The sequence below is a fragment of the Adiantum capillus-veneris genome, chromosome 4, assembly GCF_014529385.1.
Source record: "Adiantum capillus-veneris isolate H3 chromosome 4, ASM1452938v2, whole genome shotgun sequence".
NCBI classification, from domain to species: domain Eukaryota; kingdom Viridiplantae; phylum Streptophyta; class Polypodiopsida; order Polypodiales; family Pteridaceae; genus Adiantum; species Adiantum capillus-veneris.
This window is the reverse complement of record NC_140934.1, coordinates 64,555,614-64,568,323: the sequence shown is the minus strand read 5'-3', so window position 1 is coordinate 64,568,323 and position 12,710 is coordinate 64,555,614. Positions and strand designations below refer to the sequence as shown.

General features: G+C 43.3%; 1 pseudogene; it reads right to left on the bottom strand.

Annotated features, from left to right (window-relative positions):
• Positions 1 to 1,231: 1,231 nt before the first annotated feature.
• Positions 1,232 to 8,842, bottom strand: LOC147459310 (uncharacterized; annotated as a pseudogene).
• Positions 8,843 to 12,710: the final 3,868 nt, after the last annotated feature.

The window sequence follows — 12,710 nt, the reverse complement described above, 5'->3', positions numbered from 1 at the left end:
ACAGACGTGAACCACCCCTAGATCTACTTCTAGTACATTTCAGAGAATTGTTGAAGTTGGTAGCTCCAAGGACCATATATAACTTCTGCTTTATGACTTTATGCTTGAGAAAGGTGTGAAACCAATGTTGGAACTCACATACACTACTAAGATCTCAAAATCCCAAAATTTGCACATCTATTAAATTGTATTATTTCTGGTTTTTTGACATTGCAAAATACTCCCACCAAGATAAGCATATTTGCCACCGCTGCCAATTGTGTCATTGAGCTAGACACCAAGTAGCACGAACCCTAAACTAGGGTAGGAATTTCCTCATAGAGAAGGGCGTTGTTTCCAATTGCTTGAATGCAAAAAATAGAGTAGGGTGATGTGACATCCCCAGAAGGAGGGCAAGAGACGACATGGGTCCCCCCTGGAGACATCCCCGACCTCCTATGCACAGGTCTTAGCTCCAAAGGATGCAAATCTGCCACTCTCGATGTCTTTTCCTCTCTAAGACAATGTGTGCAGTTGTGGTACTTGCAAATCAATGATAGAGTGTGTGAGATATAAAATGTTTTGATCCCTTCCCTTTTATAGCTTCGTCTATAACTATGAGATTTTATTTTGTTTTCTTATTTATATTAGCAACAAATACATCAATTAAAAAACTTAGTTGATGATCGAGCGAGTAACCATGATATTTGTCAATAATTAGTTGTTTAACTATGCTTAATGAAAATTTACTAAAATGAAATTAGGGGCATACAAACTTACTACAATTACTTGATCCATAGTAAGTGATAAATTAGTAGATGAAACACCCTTTGCTATATAGGAGTTTATAAACTACCAGATGAGGGTGCCAAAGAGTTAGCTACTATATAGGAGTTCATAACTTACTAGATGAACTTACTAGATAAGGACGTTCAAGAACGGGTTTCTATATAGGAGTTTATGACTTACTAAATGAACTTACTAGATCAACACGTCCAAGAGCAAGTTACTATATAGGAGTTTGTGATTTGCAAGATGAATTAGAAAATTGCTAGCTTACTTGCTAGATTAAATGTGAAAACTCCTACTTGTAACTAGGAATTATTGAGCATGTACTCTAACTTGCTATCTAGAAATGCGTCCAAAGTTCCTTGTGTGTTCTTGTACACGTTCTTTCTTGCACATACATAGCTATTGGAAGCTCCCTCTTCGGCAGAACGAGCACACCTCTCCCTTCACATTCGTTCTTGTGCTAGAGATATTGAGCTGCAACAGTTGGCACATTCTCTCCACCATAGCCAGAACCGAGCCGTAGCAAAAACGTGGCCTTTCGAACCTGCGCTTGCAGAGGGCTTGATCCTGCTCCGATCAAGGTGCTCTCTAGTAGGAAACACAACCCCAAGGTTGTCAAGAATACTTTCAAAACGTCACACAAGGAGAAGGATTTAAGAAATTCCTTCCAGAAAGGCAAAACTCTTTGAAGATGCTTTTCGCTAGAGCTTCATCAGCCGTTCAGATTTTCTCCTGACGTTGGCCTTCATAAGCTGCATAGATTTGTTTTCTTGCTCTTCTCACACCCAACTGGAGAACCTGCCAGAGATCTTGCCGTAACTGCAACGTCACCCCTTGCTATCAGTTTTCCTTGCTACCCACCACCCTATGTTCTACGTGTTGTTTGACGTGGTCAACAAGGGAGACAACCGACCAAGAGGCCATACGCATGATCACCTCAGCGGCACGTCTTCTTCAGATTTTGTCCAGGTTTGCTGCTGTCAATGTGGCAGTTGATCTTCCTAAATCAAATTTTTGTAGTGAATTGACAATGACAGAGAAGATACCGTTCAGGGGCGCAATTCATTGTCATCATGGAGCAGAAGTGGAAGAAGGTCGAGGCGAGAGCAAGTGTTGTCTGTCTAATTGTGTGCACACTACAGAGGCTACGGTTCATAGTGACTTCATGTGGCGTAGGAGTTTTAGGCATACTTTTGTAGTGTGGAATGGTTTCTTTGTCATTGCATTAGCTTTTACACATTTTAGCTTGGGTTGTTTTGTCGAGCATGTAGTTAGTTTTATGCATTTTAGTCCCGTTCCTTATGGTTAAGTATGAAGCTCTTTTCAATAAGCTAGACCTCCCACAACAGAGACACGGGGTTCGAGATGAGGCTAAATGCGATGACCGCCGTGAGGAGGAGAGCGTAGTTAACTCTGAAGTAGCCCCAATTCTTGCGTATGCGGCTTGTTGCCTCAGAAAAGGATTCAGGGCGAGCAAAGGCGCTTCTGTCGACAAGCTCTATCCATGGGCGCCGTTGCGAGACAGCCTGCTTCGCGCCTTCTGATAAACGCGCTAAGAAGGCTCTTGCTGCTGGTGTGGACGCAAGAGCCATGGGAGCTCCCCCACCTACCTTGTCCGGGGTCGTCATATCTCTCTCTCTCTCTCTCTCTCTCTCTCTCTCTCTCTCTCTCTCTCTCTCTCTCTCTCTCTCTCTCTCTCTCTCTACGCAAAACGCTCTCGACCTTGATCTACAATACTGAGCGAGGATCGGCGAGCTGAGGAGAGAAAGGAAGATGGTCGCTACCTGCGTGTGAGGTGATCAAAGGGGAGAACAGAGGTTGGATCTTGTGCTTTGTCCCCAGCCATGCAAGTGACATACAACTCGAGAGCAATGCAACAAAGGCCTACCCGGGCTCATAGATTATGTTCGCCATAGCTACCTAAGTGCTACAGCCAAGAAAAACCAAACTGTAACGAGCCAAGAAACCCTTTACTTTCCCCCCGCCTCCACCAATGTGGCATACCCAAATGTAGAGACCAAATGAGCGTGCCTTGCTTGGAGCAAGCACCTCCTTATTTATGCTAGAGAGTTGGTTACTAGGTGGTCGGACACTTCTGCTGTTCTTTTCATGTAGCCTTTCCAGTGCTCAATATAAGGAGCTGCCTCACTCGTTGAGGGCAAGCTTAGTTTGGTCCAGTCTCTCTCTCAGGTGTCTTGTAGTGAGCACACCACAATATATACGATAATTATTGTGCACACAATATGCAGAGTTTTAAAGGTGTTGATGATGGTGTGTGTGTGTGTGTGTGTGTGTGTGTGTGTGTGTGTGTGTGTGTGTGTGTGTGTGAGAGAGAGAGAGAGAGAGAGAGAGAGAGAGTGTGAGGGCGTTCGCATGATTTTTGGTGTGGGGATTTTAATAATGCACCTGCAAACACAGACAATACATCTGGTCATTCATATATGTTGAGTGTTGCGCGTTCTTCTTGGGATGCTATGGTCAGTAGTACCAGTGCTTTGGATGTGTGGATCTTTACCCACCTTTCAGAGCGGGGTTATGCTTTTACTCATGATGCTCACTCTGGATATAGGGCTCGATCGGATCGTTGGTATGCGTTGGGCACTCTGCAATATGATATGTTTGCATGTGATATGAGGATTGATTGTTCATTTAGCTTATCTGATCATTTCTCTCTTTGGCTCTTGGTCCATTTTGAGGCATTGGCCGCAGATTCCCCGCTTCCCCGCAACCGGTTGTTGCATATTAATAATGCATATCTTTCACACAGAATTTCAAAGCTTGATTGAAGTGGTGATTCCCCCTCCTGACTCTCATATGTTTATTGATGTGGATGTGGCTTGGTATAGTTTTGTCATGCGGATCCAAGGAGTCATCAAGAATTCTGGCTCGTGGTATATGTATCAAATAAGAGCATGAAGATAAGGCGACTTGTGAAGCTTTGGAAAGTCTTGCAGATACTAGACCGCTTATTGATTCCGAACAAGAGGAGTTATGTGCGGTTAAAGCCTCATTGATGCATAAGAACAAGAGAAAAGTTAAAAAATGGAAGGTTAGATCGAGACAGTATGCTTTCATGGATAAAGGTTGTTCGTCAAAGGAGTCCTTTAAGCATTTGCATCACTTGCGGCAATCTGTGGCTATTAAAACAGTTAAGGACGATAGTGGGCATTGGACGGCCAATAACTATCAGTTGGCAAATTTTATGGTGGATCATTTTCAACAGATTTTTGCCGCCTCTAAGTCTCCCTCAAGTGAGGTTTTGCAAGCTAGACAGTTGTTGTTGTCACATCTGCTTCCCATATTGACAATAGGTGATGCACATACTCTTGAGGCCAACTTCACTAAATCCGAACTGCACAATAGTTTGTCACATCTTGGTCATTGGAAATCACCTGGATGAGATGGTCTTACGGTTGAATTTTTCCTTCGTTTTTGGGAGTCCCTTAAGCAGCCTCTACTTTTCATGATAAATCATGCATGGACTACACAATCTTTGCCGCAATCGTGGAAAGGACTGGTGAAATTGTTACCCAAGCAGTCACTGTGTAAATCCTTTTCACATTGGCATCACATTACATTTATGCCGGTAATTTACAAATTGTTGGTGAAAATGATAGCGACACATATTAAGGATCACTTATTCTCTGGCATACATCCGGCTCATTATGGATTCATTCCTTACCAACAAATTATGGATAATATTATGCTTTCATTGGAATTGAGTATGCAGAATATACAGGACAAGATGTACTTGTTATGCAAGTTCATATAGAGAAAGAGTTTGACATTGTTCATTGGGAACTCATTGCACACAATGGCGGCATTGGGCTTTGGATCCAGAATGCGTTGTGTGGTCTATTTTCTTTATGAGCATAGTCAATCTGTCGAAATAATTGATGGTGAGCTCACTCAATTATGGGATCTTGGTTGTTTGGTCATGCAAGGATGTCCTTTGAGTTCTATGTTGTATACTATTGCTACACATCCTCTATTATTGTATTTGGAATCCATAACAACATTTGGCCATTTGCATGGATTCAAATTGCCATGGATTGGAATTTCCATTCTCATTTTGTGGTGCAAGCGTATGTAGATGACTCCATGTTTTGGCTTCAAAATCAACCTGAGGATATTGGATGTATCATGGAAGCTCTGCACGTTTATGGAGTGGCTGCAGGTTTGCATGTGAACTTTCAAAAATCTATCGTTGCATGAAATGGATTGGCACTCTGTATGATGGCCAGGTGATCAGATCATGAAGCCTAATCAATTTGTGAGACACCTGGATACCCGCTGGCTTGGTCAGTGAACAATGCCAAGTTATTGGATTGGGTTGAGAATAAACTTAAATCTAAAATGCACTATTGGAAATTGTCTACTTGGTCGTTGCATGTAAGACTCAAAATAGTGCTGTCTATTTTGGTGGCATATATACAAATTTTCATCCCATTTTTGTATTGGCCACCACTTCGTCTTCAAGCCTTTATGTCTCGAATTTTAGAGCACTTTTGGTCTACTTGCTCTCAAAAAAAAGCTCTACGATTTCTCACGATGGATAAATTGTGTACTCCCAGGCATTGTGGTGGTCTCAATATTCTACATTTGTGTTCTCATGTTACAGCAAGGAAGGCCACTTTGCTAATGGTATGATAGAGCAAAAACAGCCCTGGACAAAAATGATGGCATTTATCTGTTCTAGTGCGGCTTTTACACCAGCTTTTGGCCATTCGCAGCCTTCATAGTGGGATGTGGTCTTTGGTAAATTTGAAGCCAAAGTACCTGGATGCCCCCTTGCTTCCAGTCTTTGTGGCTGATTGGAAAATAGTTACACCAAGACTTGTTGTGGCATGGTAGAGATGATGTGAGTGGCAATTCGCTTCGATTGGAGAGTCTACATTGGAGTTGGGTTTTTTATCAACTCTTGTTCACCTGTATCCTAGACAATCTTACTTTCTCTCCCAAAAAGGTATTGAAAGGATATTAGATGTGCTTGATGCAAATGGACAGATGCTTTTGTTCAGACAAACTGCTGTTAATTTTGGCCTTGGAATGCACTACATACACATGTCACTATGAAAATCTCTAAGTGTTTACCGCGCTGTTTTATCGCGTTTTGTAGAGCGAAGGTGCAAATTCAATGAGAGAAACAAGACAGAAGAGAGCAGGGTTTTTTTTCTGTGTTCAAAGTATTACCACAACTTTCTCCGTTGTTATTACAGCGGTTATTAGCGTTGTTATTACCGCGCTTATTACCGTCGTTATATCCGTTGCAAAATTAGCGCCTAAACTTTCAAATTATGACTTAACCCCTCTCCCTCCCCCCCCCCCCCCCCCCCCCCCCCCCCCCGAATTCAAATTTTGTTGTTTCCCTCCTCTCAATAAAAGTTAAATAATATTGTATATAATTTTCAAATATAAAAAGAAGAGAGAGAGAGAGAGAAAGAGAACGAGAAAGAGGGGGGAGAAGGAGGCGGGGAATATAAGATTACACTTGGTTACAATTAAAATAATCATTGTTAATTGATTAACATAATTGAGCATATTCTCAAATCTAAAGAGAGGAAGAGGAGGGAGAGAGAGGTGAATGGATTACACGACCAAAAAACTTTATAACTGCAAAATATTTATGAATCATCTTTCAAAATATCTCTACATGAAGCATCATCCAATTCTAAGCCCAGGGCTCCTAAATCAATAAAGAGAGAAACGGAATTGTCGTTTGTGGATGCATTGCTAGCTTTATCATCTTCGAGTTCGTCATCCTCCATCTCATCATCTTCATCATCATGACAATCATCCTCGCTAAGACTTGCTGCCGCCAGACTTTATTCATCGACCTCCCTTTCCTTTGTTTCCACATCATCCAAAGTCAGAGGTAGAAGAGGGTCGAGGATAGTCTCCACTTCATTAGTGGAAAAAATGGTTCTCCCCCGAGATGTTAAGGGAATTACAAACCAAAGTTTTGGTTGGTGGATTGTTGGGATATAGATGACCTGTAAATAGAAGCTCAAAGTGAGTAACATTGGTATAACTAACGCTACAAGCAAATAAGAGTAACAAAGTTACATGTCACTCACCTGCTCACAATTGCGCGGTGAAACTAAATTGTCATACCTGATGCACACTAGAGTCCACCATGTAGAGGCCATTCTTAAGTCGTCTAGACACATTTGCAAACCACTTGAACTCGAAGATGAAGGTATGAAAGGTTCTAAAATTAACCTTTAGTATCCTTTCAATAGTTCCACAGTACCTTGCTTCATCACCGTCTGTGTCAAAGTTGCCCATGATGGCACAATCCATGGTGGTTCTACACTCGTCAATGTGGCGCGTACGAAATTGACGACCCTTTGACCACATAGAGTTAAAGAAAAGGCACTACAAAATAGAAAAATATATTAATTTATCAAATACATACTATAGATAATTTCAAGAGATAGTGAGACAATACGATTTAGGTATATAAGTACTCTATCTTTGGTACGAAGCCTCGTGCTATACTCCCATTCTTTGTTGGTGATGTCTTCTCCATGCGCTTTTGCCTCAGTCATTCTCTCATGAATCCACTCTACACTAATGAGATCTGGGAAACATGCAAGGTGTCTAGGCACTGGGGGTGTCCTCCTTCCTCCATGTACTTGTTTCATGCTTCCCTCTCTTGCAAATGCCTTGCCTTTTCCATTGTCCACAAGTCCACCCACTTCATCATAATCTTTGCATTGAGAATGCAAAAGTTATCGACCACTCGGGATAGATTCATATCCACGTTAAGTTTCCCCTTTCCACTTGTCAAGTGTGAAGTCATCCTTGCATCTTCCTCGTATGACCACATGCGAGGCATTGAAGAATCAACTTGTGCCAAATATTCTGATATGTAAACAAATGCCTCCTGAACAATCCACCCTTCGGCTGTACATGCCTCTGGTTGAGACTGTAGCCCCACAAAATCTTTGAGAGTCTTTAAGAACCTCTCTAAGAAAAACATCCATCGTGTGTGTACTATTCCACATATAGCTATCTCCTCCACCACGTGAACCAAGAGGTGAATTTGACTAAGAAGGACCAATCGAGGAAATGCATCTTCAATGGCACACACAGTTTCTGTTGCAAGTGTTTGAGGAAAAGGGATAGCATATATTTTGATTTCCTCGATCGCACAAAAATCTACAAGAAAACACACAAGGATACACTAAGTGCTATTTGGAATTATTGTGTACATAAAAAAGGTGTAGTTGAGTGGAGTCTTGTGGTGTACCTTACTAGCTCTCCTTGTTTGAAAATAGCTTCCCTGAATTTCTTGTCCCGACATATACACATACTGACCAGTAGAATGAACTACAATGTAAATCAGGGAAAGGGAAAGTGAGTGATAGTCATACACACAAACTATAGATAGAATAGGGAGTATGAAGATTACCTGAAGCATCTTGTGCCAATCATGGGATTTCAACCCATACAATCAAACGCTTCCACCCTTCTTCTCTTTTGTGAAAGCTCTCTTTAGCAACCTCATGTATCTTGTTGGTGTGCGAATAGAGGCGAGGGTACCCTTCACCTTGTCTAATTCTTCTTTTGCTAGCATCCATGGTGCTTTAGGAAGCACAATCTTTTCATTTGGGGCACGCCTTGGAGTAGAAGAGGTGGGGAGACGTTTTAAAAGCCTCACATCCTCCCTCACACCCAAAGAGTCCTGGTTGCCAATAATGTGGCCCCATAGTGTTTGGGCTACATTCTTGAAAATGTGCATGGGATCCAACAGGTGTTGTATTTTTACGTCCTTCCCATATGGAAACCTTAAAAATATGGAATACGTTGACATACCTTTTGGTGGAGGACATGGAGCCGGATTGTTGTTGTGGTGTTCCTCCCAAATGGTTGTCCAATCTGCCATCGTGAGCGTTAGAGGAGTCTTCCCATTTGTTGCAGCCTTGTGCTTGTTATGCCCTTGGGGTAAGAAACGATGGTTGTTTGGATAGATTACCTTGCACAAGGAGTCGGGCCTCTCCGTCACCAACGACGGCCTGCAAGTAGGACATGCATTGTGCCCCGATGTGGACAACCCTGCATACATATCATATGGTTAGAGAGATGAGTGAGCTAAAGGGAGAGATGGAAAGAGGGAAAGAGAGATAGAGGACAGGGGGTTACCAGAAATCTCTCCAAGCCCAGGATAGTCCTACATAGTCCACATAAGGATTCCCCTCACTTGGGCCTCTCTCCCCCCCTTTCCAAGTGAGACATCGACAACAAGAATGCCTCTCCATAACTCCTCCAACTCCTCGATGAGGGGCTCGAGGTAAATGTCAATATTTGACACTTTGTACTTACCTGGCACAAGCAAGGAAAGAACTATATTGCCCTTCTTGGTTGTCTCCCATGGTGGAATATTGTAGTTGACGATCACCATAGGCCAAGTGCTCCATGAAGTAGACTTAGTGCCGAAGGGGTTGACACCATCACTTTCTAACCCAAGCCTCAAGTGTCGAGGCTCCAACCTGAACTCTGGCCATTGAGTTTTGATGTGCCTCCATGCAGGTGAATGATCAACAGGGACACGAATCATTCCGTCATTTGAGCGATGGTTTGCGTGCCACACAAGAAGCTCCACGATAGACCTGCTTTTAAACATTTGTTGGATGCGAGGAATTAATGAAAAATGTCTCAATAGCTTGCGGGGTAGGTGTGTCCCGCTCACTCCTGTCTTGTGTCGTGCATCCCTGCACACGGGACATGAGGTAGCATGTGCATGCTCATTGCGGTATACCATGCAATCCTTGACGCACGCATGGATGCGCTCATACTCCATTCCAAGTGCAGTGGCATACGATCTAGCTCGTCAACGATCTGGAGGCATGTGATGATCTTCTGGAAACATTTTGCCCATCAAAATACAACAAACATGCGTATTTCCTAGAAGACGACACCATAAAGAGAGAGGGAGAGAGTATATAAAAGCCACATTCCATACTAACATAAGTAGTGCATCGACACTTGCATTACTCCAATCAAATTTTGCTTGCAAGTTGAGTACTTCCAACGATGCTCGGAGCACCGAGTACCATGCACCGTTGTAAAGAAGTGCTTGGGCACTCGTCATCAATCTATCCTCCGTTTTGGTAGCCCGTTTAGTGCAGGGCTGGCAATCCTCCTTGCACACGTCGCGCTCATGAGCTAGTAACGTATCACACATGTCGCACATGTGCTCATCCTCGGGTCATCCTCTCCCTCAAAGTGCGACGAAGACGCCATAGGAGCTGCCGACGTAGAGCCAACGGGAGGATCACCATGTGGTGCACCCAAATCGCCCAGTCACTCTTGCCTGTGCCGTTTGGCCTTGCGCATCGGTGCACCACCACCGAACATAGACCAATGGGACACCTCCTCAAGCGACGGGTGAGTCGCGCTATCATCTCTCCGAGCGCTTTTTTGAGGATGCCAAAGCCCTTCGTTCTCCAAGTGCTCCAAAGCAATGCGCCCCAAGCAACGAATTGCCCTTTTGCACTTGGCTGAAGGACAAGGTAGTTTTTTCTTGAGCCAACGATCTCGCTCTGAGCCTCCAGGAGGACCACGATCATCCCAGTCGATGTCTTGCACACGCGAAAGGTTGTTTATTTAGTCATGTGTCCTAAAAATAAATAATTAAAAAAGTAGTTAATTCCATTAGAAAAACTACATATAGTTAAAGTCAAAGGTAATAAATGACAATGAGTGTTAAAATTATTTTTTAACTAAAAGAGATTTCAAAAAATTCAGTTAATACACATTTCAAAGTACTACAAAATAAAGTATCCATAAAAAATTAAAAATCTTCATCCAAAAACTCAAAAGGCTAAAAAATGAAATAATGTATAGCTAAGGGTAGAGGGGGTGGTTTGTACCCCCCCCCCCCGCCCCCCCCGCGGCAACCTCAGATTCGCATGTATGCATTTGAAATGACCAACCGCGGTAATAGATGCGGTAATATCCACGGTAATAAGTGGCGCTTAAAAAAGGAAAGAAGGTAGAGTATGCCGCGTTTCTGCAGCATACCCTGTGTTCTTGCTCTCCGCCATCGCTCCGAAGCTTCGCCCCTTCCCCTCCCCCATTCCCCATCTCCCTATCCTCTCTCTCCTTCAACAAGCCTCCCCCTCCCCCCTGCCCCCCACCTCTCCCTTCCCCCTCTCTCCTTCTCCAAGATTCTCAAGTTTCGTCGAAGAGGGTTTCGTCCAAGTTTTGGCAAGGGGGTATTCCGCCACGCCTTTGAAAGCTCAACCTAATCAAATCTCAACCGCGCTACAAAGAAAGAGGTAAACACAAAAGCACATCCCCCCTCTTCTCTTTTTGTTTTCTACCACACAGACACACACACATACACACGCATAAATCCAAAAAAAAAAAAGAGAACATAGAACACCCATAACATACCTCGTTCATTAGGAAATGGTTGCTTTAATGCTAAGCATGTTTGAAAATGGTTCCTTTGCTACACACGTTTGGAAATGATTGATTTGTTAGGCACGTTTTGGAAATGATTGTTTGGATAGTATTAGATAGAAATAGAGAGAGAGAGAGAGAGAGAGAGAGAGAGAGAGAGAGAAATAGATAAAGAGAGTGAGAGAGAAAGAGCAATAGAGAGAGATAATTAATGAGAGAAAGAGAGAGAGAGAGAGAGAGAGAGAGAGAGAGAGAGAGAGAGAGAGAGAGAGAGAGAGAATTAATGAGAGGGAAAGAGAGGGGTAGAGAGAGAGAGAGAGAAAGAGAGATGAATGTTAGATAGAGAGAGAGAAATAGATAAAGAGAGTGAGAGAGAAAGAGCAATAGAGGTAGATAAATAGAGAGAGATAATTAATGAGAGGGAGAGAAATGTTGAGAGAGAGAGAGAGAGAGAGAGAGAGATAAAGAGAGAATGAGAGAAAGAGGGAGAGAATTAATGAGAGGGAAAGAGAGGGGTAGAGAGAGAGAGAGAGAGAGATAGATAGATAGTTCTATTATCGCCCTGGGAGGTCAAATATGACCTATGGGACCAAATGAACATGTCACGTGGTGTGAGTGGAGTTCATAAGTGACTCTCGATGCTCAAAAATGGCTGAAATGAGCGTCGCAATAGAGAGTCCACATCGTGGTTGGGAGAGGAAGGTATGTAGGGAGAGATCATGGCTGAATATATGGGGAAAAGAGGACCTAATGTGGTCAAAAGCTGAGCACTCAAGTAGTATGTGGTACTCACTCTCTCGCACTTGACGAGGGCATAAGGTGTAAAGTCGATGACACTCCTCGCCAGTGCCCCAACGTCCTGTCTCGTAGCGTAGAGAATGGGAGCTAAGACGAATGGAGGCAATGGTGCGGATCGCACTCAACGGGATGGGCTCAAGGATGTAGGAATGGGTTCGGTTACCTCGTTCCAAGAAGAAGAGAGATTTGTAGTTTGGGGCAACATGTGTGGTGTAATGGCTGAAGCGAGAACCTCCGGATTTCTCCCAAGCCATGATACATTGGCGTTGTAAGAAGGCCTCATTAACTTGGGAGTCGATCGACGCATCCTTGACCAAGTGACATGCATCCCATCTTCCAAACCATTTCTTGATATCAAGCATCCACCCCGAACTTAGTATTTTGCTCTTGCATGTCTTTTGAACCATTTGACTTGCTTCATATGCGATTCTAGGAAGTCGATGCAAAGGGCTACGTTGTGTCTTACGCATGTACTCCACAACCCTTTGCATGCCCAAGACCTCAATGGAAAGCAATCCGGACTCAAGAAGTAAGAGCATGTAGGGTGTTTGTGTCTTGACTTGGAGAAAGTTGGTAAGAAAACGCTTTTGGACATTCTCAAACTCTTTCCAAGTAGACTTCCCGATGCTTCCACCCCACACCTCCACTCCATAAAGAAGCACCGGTGTCACCAATGTGTCAAAGAGGTACTTTTTGAGAGCCCAACACTTGATCTCTCCTGCATTGCA